Source organism: Schistocerca cancellata, chromosome 2, assembly GCF_023864275.1.
Source record: "Schistocerca cancellata isolate TAMUIC-IGC-003103 chromosome 2, iqSchCanc2.1, whole genome shotgun sequence".
In the NCBI taxonomy this organism is placed as follows: Eukaryota; Metazoa; Arthropoda; class Insecta; order Orthoptera; family Acrididae; genus Schistocerca; species Schistocerca cancellata.
The window spans coordinates 969640085-969653574 of record NC_064627.1 but is presented as its reverse complement, the minus strand read 5'-3'; positions in this window follow the sequence as shown (position 1 = coordinate 969653574).

Sequence of the window (13490 nt, the reverse complement as noted above, 5' to 3'; positions counted from 1 at the left end):
ACACCTACTTGGGCATCATCATCATTTGTTGCAGGTCGTGGTTGACGTTGAAACGTCCCCTTAGAAAAATTATACATGACTGTGCTTAAACTGACACACAATATTTTTTTCAGCGCAATGCAATCTGACTTTCAGTAATCCCTACAAGAGAATGGCCCTGACTAAATTAACCTATACGTTTCACAAATCACTTACCTCACAAAAATCTTCGTTACTCGAACTACTGCAATACAGCGAGTGCTACTACTGCCAGCTAAATAAAAGATTCAAACTACGGAAGGCACTAACTACTGATAGGCATAGTTAGCAAATGAAAGATTTTAATACAGAACAAACAATATATTTACCTTAATAGTCATAATATATATGGCAGTTCATGACATCCATTCTTACAAATGTACTGTTTCTGATGGACACACCTCCAGATTATCCATTCTCAAAAATCGGCCATCTCACTTCCCCACATCCACCACTGCTGGCGGCTCGCCTCCAACTGCGCAACGCTATGCGATGTTAACATCCAGCTGCCCAACACTACAATGGCAGAAAACAATGCAAACTAGCCACAGACTGCACACAGCACAGCCAGTGATTTTCATACAGAGCGCTACGTGGCGTTACCAATATAAGAACCTAAACAGGCCACTTACATAGCCCCCATGCTCCCCACAAAAAATTTTACAAATTGTTTTGGGGAGTGGCCAATACAGGTTTGAAAAAATTTTTCATGATTACAATAACAAAGAAATCAAATGCAAACACTTATTGATACAATGTTGGTCAAAATCTAAATTTTTCTCACAGTCCATAAAGACAGTCTTGATCATTCATCACAGTAAAATTGCAGTGTTTTTTTTTCGCAAAGTCTGAGCAGTAAAAGAGAATGCACACGGAAGTAGTGGATTTCCATGCAGTCTTGAAGAAGTAGTGTTGTCCTTCCAACAGAAAGACAGTGCTGACTCTTGACATGCAGTCAGGTAATGGGCCACAACAGAGCAAACCCACAGCAGAGTCTTTCGAAGTTTTGAAGAATATTGGTAAGTAGGTCATCACAGAGCAGACCCACTATAGTCTTCATAGAGAGTATGGTATTGGTGGGCCACTAAAGGTGCAGACCCACTGCAGTCCTTGTAGAAATAATGGTATTGATGGATCATCAAAGGTTTAGACCCACTGTAGTCCTTGTAGAGATGGCCAGCAGCCATCTGCTGCGACTGTGCAGGTGCACAATCACCATAGAAGAGTGTTGCGGACAATATAGCAAGTCCATAAACCACCATTTGTGCACTCACAAAGTTTCTGGAGTTGTCCTTAGAACCAGCAATGCTGTTAATCAGTCCCTTGCTGAATTATTAATACACATCCAAACACTAACAGTCCCAACTTCTCACATATTTTGCGTATACTATGACCATCAGAAATTTGATGAACTGGTGTCAATTACAATTTTATAACATAAGAATACAATAACAAAGGTACAAAATACATTATTAAAGAACATAACAATACAGATAAATTTGTAGTAGTACAGGCTTTACAAAAGAATAGAAATAAACACACATCAGGGTTACAGGAATTATGACATAAGTGAATATATAAAATAATGAGAATAGTTTTCAAAAAAATAATTTCACACATGAGCATTAAAACAGAACAGAATAAATAATGTCTAAACATCTTTACAAAGAAAATAACATAGTATTTTAAAAATTCTACAACATAAATCTTATTAGCTAAACACATAAAGACAGGAAAAAGACAAACACACAAGGATACATAAACAGATAGCGGAATAATACGAAAGGAAAGACAGGGATCGTTTTCAGGGTAACATTTGCTACTGCAGTCCAACCCAAAACTTCATTCCATAGATCTTTCATCTTATTTCAACATTTGTTTCCACCAAAAAAATCCTATCCAAGCATGCTTCCTGTATTTGTATGTTCACATATTTCTTACCTCATTATTTATTTTCCATTATCTTACCTCATAATTTATTTCCAAGAAAATCCTACCTAAACCTGTTGTCCCTAAACCCTACTTTTTTGTTCATATCCTCTTTCAAAATACTTTTTGGCCAAACCATTTTCTTATAGCTTCTCAATGCATTTCTTCCAATTCATCACAACTCGTTCTCAAATATAGCCTACCCCATCTAACTTAAATTTACTGAGCTCAGATGCTAAACTAAGGGACGAGGCAATGCAGCAGCACAAAACAATTAACACAAACAGCAATGACAAAAAATGCAAATTGGCAAAGCAAGCAGCAATATATATATATACAGACACTCCTGGAAATTGAAATAAGAACACCGTGAATTCATTGTCCCAGGAAGGGGAAACTTTATTGACACATTCCTGGGGTCAGATACATCACATGATCACACTGACAGAACCACAGGCACATAGACACAGGCAACAGAGCATGCACAATGTCGGCACTAGTACAGTGTATATCCACCTTTCGCAGCAATGCAGGCTGCTATTCTCCCATGGAGACGATCGTAGAGATGCTGGATGTAGTCCTGTGGAACGGCTTCCCATGCCATTTCCACCTGGCGCCTCAGTTGGACCAGCGTTCGTGCTGGACGTGCAGACCGCGTGAGATGACACTTCATCCAGTCCCAAACATGCTCAATGGGGGACAGATCCGGAGATCTTGCTGGCCAGGGTAGTTGACTTACACCTTCTAGAGCACGTTGGGTGGCACGGGATACATGCGGACGTGCATTGTCCTGTTGGAACAGCAAGTTCCCTTGCCGGTCTAGGAATGGTAGAACGATGGGTTCGATGACGGTTTGGATGTACCGTGCACTATTCAGTGTCCCCTCGACGATCACCAGTGGTGTACGGCCAGTGTAGGAGATCGCTCCCCACACCATGATGCCGGGTGTTGGCCCTGTGTGCCTCGGTCGTATGCAGTCCTGATTGTGGCGCTCACCTGCACGGCGCCAAACACGCATACAACCATCACTGGCACCAAGGCAGAAGCGACTCTCATCGCTGAAGACGACACGTCTCCATTCGTCTCTCCATTCACGCCTGTCGCGACACCACTGGAGGCGGGCTGCACGATGTTGGGGCGTGAGCGGAAGATGGCCTAACGGTGTGCGGGACCGTAGCCCAGCTTCATGGAGACGGTTGCGAATGGTCCTCACCGATACCCCAGGAGCAACAGTGTTCCTAATTTGATGGGAAGTGGCGGTGCGGTCCCCTACGGCACTGCGTAGGATCCTACGGTCTTGGCGTGCATCTGTGCGTCGCTGCGGTCCGGTCCCAGGTCGACGGGCACGTGCACCTTCCGCCGACCACTGGCGACAACATCGATGTACTGTGGAGACCTCACGCCCCACGTGTTGAGCAATTCGGTGGTACGTCCACCCGGCCTCCCGCATGCCCACTATATGCCCTCGCTCAAAGTCCGTCAACTGCACATACGGTTCACGTCCACACTGTCGCGGCATGCTACCAGTATTAAAGACTGCGATGGAGCTCCGTATGCCACGGCAAACTGGCTGACACTGACGGCGGCGGTGCACAAATGCTGCGCAGCTAGCGCCATTCGACAGCCAACACCGCGGTTCCTGGTGTGTCCGCTGTGCCGTGCGTGTGATCATTGCTTGTACAGCCCTCTCGCAGTGTCTGGAGCAAGTATGGTCAGTCTGACACACTGGTGTCAATGTGTTCTTTTTTCCATTTCCAGGAGTGTATATATATATGAGTTAGCATAGCATATGCAACATTATCACTGATATGAGCCAATCTGCAGCAACAAGAAAAATAAATCAGTAGTAAATCTGGCTTAACAGAGTAATACAAACTGAAATTTAGTAGCACTATGCCTGGCAAACAGCAGCAGCAAATGCAATAACTTTTACCTAAACATGACAAAGCTCAAACAGAAAAAATATTACAGTAAAAACAACAATGCAGAGAAGGGAAATGTCTATTCACATCTTAATGTCTATGTAATTAAAGTGGTGCACCACAACAACTTACTGTGAAAAAAATATTACCATGTACTTGAAAAGAAAATTATGTATGCAGTTACTGTTACTAGTCCCTTCTTATTGTTCTTTCCTATCCAAGTGCTCCTTTTTTGAAGAATGTGGATCATAAAATTATTATTTAACAGATCTGTTGACAGAAAGTTTTCACATTAGCAAATGCATTTAATTTTATTTTATAAAACCAATGTTGTAACACAGCTGGAAACCAGATATCAAACGAAATAAGCAACTATCTAAAGCGAAGCATAAAAATATCATTCAATAGTCATGTGGCATTTCATAAGTTAGTAGAAATTCTCTCAACTCTCATAGAAAGACACTTGTCATAATCAGGTGTGCAGATGTTAGAATATTACCCATCAGTTCATAAGCATATCAGTAAGTAGCTCAAAGTACAATATGTTTCCAAGTAATGAGCGTGTCGTACTTGCAATGCCTTCTACAAAGGAATGTCAATAGCGAGGATAATGGCCTCCTTTTTTTTTCACCTTTGTCTCTGAAAGGGACATACTAATGGCTTTTTCCCAAGCGACTATCACGCAGCTGGGTGCCCACCACGCATTACGTGAACGTCACTTAACTTTCCTACCGAAATATTTACGACAGCAGTTTGCGCTACAGTGACAGTCTCATATAAAAAAATTCACAGGTCGAGAATTTGCGTTACAAATGTGTAGAAACAAATTCCTATAAATACAACAGTGTCCAAAAAATTTTCAGTGGCATTGTGATACATTCACACATGTACACACATTTCATAATTCTAAAGTACGATTCTTGGTTTCCACCATCCTTCTCCACAAATCAGAGTCCCTAACCACTACTCATTATTCCTTACCTTATTATACATATACATATTCGTCGACACTTCTTCAATATTTCATCATAAGAAATACGTAGCATAATCAAATTCCTCATATATGGTAGCATCATCTTCTTGATCATAAAATACCTCAACGGCATAATACATATCGACATCGTAATAATATCATAACATCTCAGTCAATTCTCAAAATCGTCGTAGCTTCCTACAATAATTTCAAAACCTAAAAAAAATTCTCTGCTCATTTCAATTGTGTCATCTACCTCAAACATACTTTAAAAATCATGATCCCATACCAAAAACAGGGTTATTACAAATGATTGAAGCGATTTCACAGCTCTACAGTAACTTTATTATTTGAGATATTTTCACAATGCTTTGCACACACATACAAAAACTCAAAAAGTTTTTTTAGGCATTCACAAATGTTCGATATGTGCTCCTTTAGTGATTCGGCAGACATCAAGCGATAATCAAGTTCCTCCCACACTCGGCGCAGCATGTCCCCATCAATGAGTTCGAAAGCATCGTTGATGTGAGCTCGCAGTTCTGGCACGTTTCTTGGTAGAGGAGGTTTAAACACTGAATCTTTCACATAACCCCACAGAAAGAAATCGCATGGGGTTAAGTCAGGAGAGTGTGGAGGCCATGACATGAATTGCTGATCATGATCTCCACCACGACCGATCCATCGGTTTTCCAATCTCCTGTTTAAGAAATGCCGAACATCATGATGGAAGTGCGGTGGAGCACCATCCTGTTGAAAGATGAAGTCGGCGCTGTCGGTCGCCAGTTGTGGCATGAACCAATTTTCCAGCATGTCCAGATACACGTGTCCTGTAACGTTTTTTTCACAGAAGAAAAATGGGCTGTAAACTTTAAACCCTGAGATTGCACAAAACACATTAACTTTTGGTGAATTGCGAATCTGCTGCATGAATGCATGAGGATTCTCTACCGCCCAGATTCGCACATTGTGTCTGTTCACTTCACCACTAAGAAAAAATGTTGCTTCATCACAGAAAACAAGTTTCGCACTGAATGCATCCTCTTTCATGAGCTGTTGCAACCGCGCCGAAAATTCCAAACGTTTGACTTTGTCATCGGGTGTCAGGGCTTGTAGCAATTGTAAGCGGTAAGGCTTCTGCTTTAGCCTTTTCCGTAAGATTTTCCAAACCGTCGGCTGTGGTACGTTTAGCTCCCTGCTTGCTTTATTCGTCGACTTCCGCGGGCTACGCGTGAAACTTGCCCGCACGCGTTCAACCGTTTCTTCGCTCACTGCAGGCCGACCCGTTGATTTTCCAGAAGCCTTAAACTGCGCATACTATCGCCGAATGGAGTTAGCAGTTGGTGGATCTTTGTTGAACTTCATCCTGAAGTGTCGTTGCACAGTTATGACTGACTGATGTGAGTGCATTTCAAGCACGACATACGCTTTCTCGGCTCCTGTCGCCATTTTGTCTCACTGCGCTCTCGAGCGCTCTGGCGGCAGAAACCTGAAGTGCGGCTTCAGCCGAACAAAACTTTATGAGTTTTTCTACTTATCTGTAGTGTGTCGTGACCATATGTCAATGAATGGAGCTACAGTGAATTTATGAAATCGCTTCAATCATTTGTAATAGCCCTGTACATCATTCAAAGCTCTCATAGTATCACAATGGTTCCAAAAAAATATGAACAGTTCACAAACTACAGACAAAATACAATTTCGTAAGTGTGAAGCTATCCAACTGTGTAATTGCGTAAACATGTGTCACTGACGTAGGAAAAAGAATGTTTGTTTCTCTGTCAAATAATCAGATATCTGTGTAATTCTGTGTTACAGAAGTATGGTACCGATGTGTAAAGTTGTATAAGCAAATACCATTTTAGCTAGGGCTCCTTGTGCTTGCCAAACACATGGTACACAAAGTAAGCGTGTACCCCCCCTGAGGATTAATGTAATTATACCCTCAGGTGTTACAGGTTATAGCAATGGAATGAAATGTATCACAGAAAACTTTCTTTGTAATTCAAAAATCTTTAAAAAATAAATGTTTTAAGTACAAAATTATTCACTCAAATACGTGTACTGTAGCGCTAAACTGTGCGTCTTGTTGTAAGATAATCTCTGTGGAAGTGTCGTAGATATCGTCCTCTGTAAGCAAAGTTCTGCTGAAGTCAACGTACTTACCTCATCATAAACGAAAGTGAAATGCTTTGCGTACGTATTGTTGTGCTACGAAAAAGGCTGTCTCATTGTAGCTATACCACAAAAGTTACTACTAAAACATGTTTTACTTTCCAGAAGAATTCAGAAAAACTGTGCAGATATAAAACAGAAACACCGTAAAAGCAACATTGTAAATGGTCACTCATTAGTAGCGTCGTGATAAAATCGTGTAGCTGTCACATAAACTAACCACTGTGTCATCTGGTATCTCACAGAAAGTACTTTAAATCCAGAATGTATTTTCAAGTAAACCAAAATGTTGCATTAAAATCTCATTAACAGTGCCAGTATATGTTCTAAGTATGTAAGCCTGATAGTCGTTACGTAATCGTGCAACTAACAATTAAGAATGTACACACACAACAACACTGTGTCGTCCGTTCACTATAACAATGCAATTTCTGTTTAAAAATGTTCCCTAGGTTCTAGGCTGGATAGTTAACTTCAAAACATTGTTGCATGTTAACAGTTTCTCAGTGTGACGAATTGTACTAGTAGCGTGAAGTGAAAATTTTTATGGCAAAGACTAAGTTAAAAAACAGATTATCTTTCAATAAACGGTTTTACATGAGAAATGTGGTGTAAACCTTTACTCTTCCTAGTACGCAGAGTTGCGATTGTGTTATTCCCGTGAGGCTTCTGCTATCAGAATATCATCCACATACTAGGTGATTTGACGTTTTAAGAACTCAGGTAATATGGACTTTAGCCCGCGAATGAATGCTGCCGAAGAAATGTTCAAACCAAAAGGAAGTTTCCGAAACTGATAACAAACGCCGAAACAAAGGAAAGCTGTGTATTTTCTACATTCTGGATGAAGTTCGATCTAATAAAAGCTGGATCTGAGATCAATAGAAGAAAACACTTTTACACCATTAAAATTTTGAAGATGTTCTTCCAACGTTTGCGGCCTGTCTGTTTCAGGAATGATGATAGTATTGATTTGTGTCGAATCTAAGACAAGCCTGATCGATCCATTTTTCTTCTCAACAACATGTAATGGATTGTTGTATGAGCTTACTGCAGGCTCAATAATGCCCTCGTCAAGCATAGATTGTATTTCTGTTCTAACGCGGTCCCTATAATGTGCCGGAATTACGTATGGTCTAACACAAAATTTAGTATGCTCACGAACACGAAATTGGTATTGAAATCCCTTGATTGTTACTGTTTTGTGAGTAAAAACTGTGGAATGTGCTTGTAAAATCTCAAAAAGGTCCTGCCTATCAGTGTCATTACAATTCTCAATTGTTTGAATTTTATTCCGAATTAACTCATTAGTATCAAATGCGCCGTCGATATCATCCCTGTCAGTACTTGCAGAGTGATTGTTAGTGTCAAGTTCCGTCGAAAATTCCGAACTGTTGTCTAACAGGAGGTAAAGCCGATTAATTTCTTCGTCAAGGTTTGAGAGTCAATCTTCAAATTTCAAAGCTATTGACTTACCTTCTTTCTCTAAACTTATTTCAGCATCGTGAAAGTTTAAGATTGCTTTGTATTCATTCAAAAAGTCTACTCCCAATATAATTTCCGTCGACAATAATGGAACAATAAGAAAGTTCATAGAGAAGCTGTGGCTTTGACAAAAGAATTCTAAGTTGGTTTGTTGGCGTACATCTACACTTTTTCCAAAGATTGCACCTTGTCATTTAATCTTACGTAACGGAGGTGTGGGGCAATCGTTCGATTTGTTGCATTTGTTAAAGGCTGTTTCACTAATTACTGAAATGGGACTGCCAGAGTCAAGTACTGCCATAAATTTTACGTCATTTACTGTAATGTGAATCACAGGATATGCACTGTTGTTATGTTTTACGTCGTGTTCCTGGAGTAAGATGTCCCTAATGTCTTCCATTTTTACGTAATTAATAGCTACGGCAGCTGCATCGTCAGTTTCACAAGTACGTTTTGTGGCTGCCAGCGGTATGAGTCATTGCCTATTGTCTCTTTGTTGGCGCACGTCGTTATTGGGATTTGGAGACCTAACTTCTACAAATTCACCTTGTCGAGAGGGCCCTCCCCTGTTCGAGTCCCGCCAGTTCTGATGCAATTCAGGTCTGTTGTTACAATCATATCGGCTGTCGTCATGTCGGTAGATTCCATAGTTTCTTTCTTGTCGGTCATGTGGTGGAGAATTTCTCCCGGAATCATAACTGCGCGCTGGTCCATTGCATCTGAAGTTATTCTGTCTCCCTTGATAATAATTATTTTGGTTCCCATATTGTTTGTTTCTGTGATAGTCACTACCACGGAGAGGTGATCTTTCCCTGTAATTATTACTACTCTGCCAACGGTTGTCATGCGGGTGGTGTCTGTTTTGGTCACGATTTGTGTTGTGAGAATAGAATTGTCGTGTCCAGTTATTATTTCTTTCACCGCGGAATTGCGATGGATGTGACCTGTAATCGTTGTGTTCCTGTTTTCGCATTCCGCAATTGTCAGTGTCAATTTCCAATTCTTGTAACAGTCCCTGAAAAGCTTCAATGTCGTCTTTGCAACGTCCTGCGAAAATAATATGTCGTAAATGTTCAGGTAGTTTGATTAAGCAAATGCGGATGAGTTCTGAGGGGCTGTATGGGTTTGACAGGTACTGATTCTTGTGCAACATGTCTTCAAAATATTTGACAAGACTGGAAAATTCAGATTGTTCCAAATGTTTCATGATTATGATGCTATGTTTTACTCGGTCTTGTGTAGCTTGAGACCAATACGCTGAGAGGGAGGAATGATAAAATTCTCCTTCACTGTGACAATCGTGAATGACCGATCGCATTCTTTCAGCTGGTTCATTCTCTAAGTAGCCACACATAAATTCTAATTTGTGCTCTAATGACCAGTTGGGAGGAAAACAATGAGGGAATTGATGGAGCCATGCTTGTGGATGAATGTCGTTGCCAGAATTCTTCAATGTTTTGAATTTACGTGTAGTAATGAACAGCTTATAGTGAAAATCATCGTGTCGGCGAGTAGCATATCAGTCATTGTTACGTCGTGTCGGCGGTTCCATCTCAAAATTCGGTGCACCTTGCCAATTTCTTTCATAATTTCCGAAATGCCCTGTGTTATTGTTTTGTGGCTTTTCCATATTTATAAGTCCCTCTTCCCGTGTTGGAGCGCGAGTGTCCTCTGAAATATGTAATTTTTGTATTACTTGTGCCAACTGATCTTGTACTTCCAGGATTTCTCTTTTGTGTTGCGTATTAATTTGGTCCTGATTTTGTTTGAATTTCTTAATTTGTTCATACTCTTCGGTGTCAGTGATGGCTACAGGTCTTGTGTCATTCAGATCATCATCTACCTTTACAGATAAGTTAGTGAACTGATCCGAAAGTTCGGCTACTTTCTCCGATAGTGTACTTATTTCCTCAGTGTGTTTTTCTGAACCAAATTTGAGAGTGTCCATTTGTATTGAAATCGTATCTACTGTGTCCTTTAAGTTTTCCTGAGTTTTTGCAATTTGCGTAACCGAATCGGTAGATGCAATTGAGTCAATTTTAGCTTTAAAGGTCTCATGATTTTCATGAACGGTAGTTTGCAGTTCTTTTATGGCTGATTCGTGATTCTGTAATGTATTTTCATGCCGTGAAAAAATAGGTTGTAAATGCTCACAAATTTGTGTTTATACGTCATTACAGACTTTTTGACATTTCGATTAGATGTTATGTAACTCAGTAGTTAAATCTTCACGTGTTTGTTCAAGCGTATGTTCCACTGAGTCTAACTTTTGAAGCTTTTGTTCCATTGTGTCTAACTTTTGAAGCTTTTGCTGTGTTTGTCTCTGATTTTGTTCCATTGTGTCTAACTGTTGCTGTGTTTGTCTCTGATTTTGTTTCATTTGTTGCATTAATTGCAATAATAATGTATTAGTGTTTGGAATCTGTTCCTCTATGCTTCTATGCTTTTCGGCAGTGCATTTGCACCGGCAACATTCACATTTGGACAAGCATAAAATGTGTCTTGACTTATTTGAGAAAACGGTGAGGACGCAAAACCTGAATCTACAGTATTTGCAAGATTGTGTCCTATCATTTCGGATTCCTGAGGCGAGCTGTTGCCGACCGATCGATCGATAATGCTTCCCTGTTCACTAATTGTTTCACTGCCTACACCATTATTTGCAGCCCGCTCCATTTCGCTATGCACAATTACCAAATTACTACTTTGAACATTAGTTAATTCATCACTCGGCGGCGCTGATAAGCTACGCTCGTCGTCACTATTATTTCTCAGTTTACTTTGGAGCCTAGTGTTACGTTTTTCACACGCCATTATTGTCACAATATTTCACACGACAACACAGAAAAGCACAATTTGAAGAGCAAAATAAGAAAACACATTAATATAGCATTGAAAATAATATCTCGTTAATTGCAAGCGCAGCTGCGAAATACTTGATGCAAATCTACATGCATGGCACAACTGTTTTACTGTACAAGAATGAAAAACTACAACTACAAAGGAAATTCTCTCTACAATTACACACTAGCAATAAACAAAGGCTGCACTAATTGCACAAACTACAAGAAAAAATTAGAAGATTCCAGTGAGGTATCCTCGGCTAAGGGTCGACATATGAAACGTCCCCTTAGAAAAATTATACATGACTGTGCTTAAACTGACACACAATATTTTTTTTTAGCGCAACGGGATCTGACTTTCAGTAATCCCTACAAGAGAATGGCCCTGACTAAATTAACCTATACGTTTCACAAATCACTTACCTCACAAAAATCTTCGTTACTCGAACTACTGCAATACAGCGAGCGCTACTACTGCCAGCTAAATAAAAGATTCAAACTACGGAAGGCACTAACTACTGATAGGCATAGTTAGCAAATGAAAGATTTTAATAGAGAACAAACAATATATTTACCTTAATAGTCATAATATATATGGCAGTTCATGACATCCATTCTTACAAATGTACTGTTTCTGATGGACACACCTCCAGATTATCCATTCTCAAAAATCGGCCATCTCACTTCTCCACATCCACCACTGCTGGCGGATCGCCTCCAACTGCGCAACGCTACGCGCTGTTAACATCCAGCTGCCCAACACTACAATGGCAGAGAACAATGCAAACTAGCCACAGACAGCACACAGCACAGCCAGTGATTTTCATACAGAGCTCTATGTGGCGTTACCAATATAAGAACCTAAACAGGCTACTTACAACGTTTCACATGTGGCTGAGCGCTTCTTGTTTCCATAAATAACGTAACTATCCGGCTAACGGTCCGGACACTTGGATGATGTCGTCCAGGATACCGAGCAGCATACATAGCACACTCCCGTTGGGCATTTTGATCACAATAGCCATACATCAACACGATACCGACCTTTTCCGCATTTGGTAAACGGTCCATTTTAACACGGGTAATGTATCACAAAGCAAATACCGTCCGCACTGGGAGAATGTTACGTGATACCACGTACTTGTACGTTTGTGACTATTACAGAGCCATCTGTCACAAAGCGAAAAAAGTGGACCAACTAAAAGTGGTCCAACTAAAACATTCATATTTCTTTATGTAGTACACTAATATGTTTCCTATTTTTAAAAAACGCAGTTGATATCCGTTTGACCCACGGCAGCGCCATCTAGCGTGCCAACCATAGCGCTATCTGGTTTCCCCCTTCAAGCTTGACAAGTTTCGTTCTTTGTAGTTTTTTCGTTTTATGCTTATTTCGTGAGATATTTGGCTCGGTCACTATCAATGGACCAACCTGTATACTCCCAGGGCAGAAGATCTAAGTAGGGTTGCCTATCCTAAGGTGCATGAAGTATTTTCTGGACCAGTTTTGTTTTGTCCGCACTCTTGTGTTCTGTATGGCAAATAGGTGTGTAAGGAGTAACCAACTGTGTTTCGTGAGACAGTGAGGCGACATGTTTTCACTCTTTTTTTGTTTGTGATGCCACGTACTATCTGCTATTACTATTAGACATAGGGTGCTAAGAAGCAGTCTGGAAAGATTGTAATGGTGTTGCCGAGGAGACTGTGCTGAGAAATAACTGTTAAGAAAACAAATTTGATATTTTTTGCCGTTCCGGTTACTCAGCACTGAAGTCGGTCAGTTTTGACGTCGTGCGGGCAAATTCGAGCAGCCTGTCGGAGTCAGTGTTGCTGCACGTGTTCTCCGTGTGGTTTCGTGAAGCCGAACGAAAAAACGCTGGAAATCATTGGATGGTAGCGAGGATCGAACCTGCAGCCTCCTCCCACGTGAGCCCTCGTCTGCGAGTAATTGATGACAGAAATTTCGTAATCCCGCGTGTTACCATAGGGCCTTAAAAATAATGTTCCTGTACAGAGTGGTGGGGTAGCGTGTTAGTTAAGCGGTATTTGTAACGTGGGTTCGAATCTCCTCAAATGATTTGATATTTCTGTTTGTAATTCGTTATCAACATGACTTTCATGGTTGTTTTATGCAATTAATTGCTG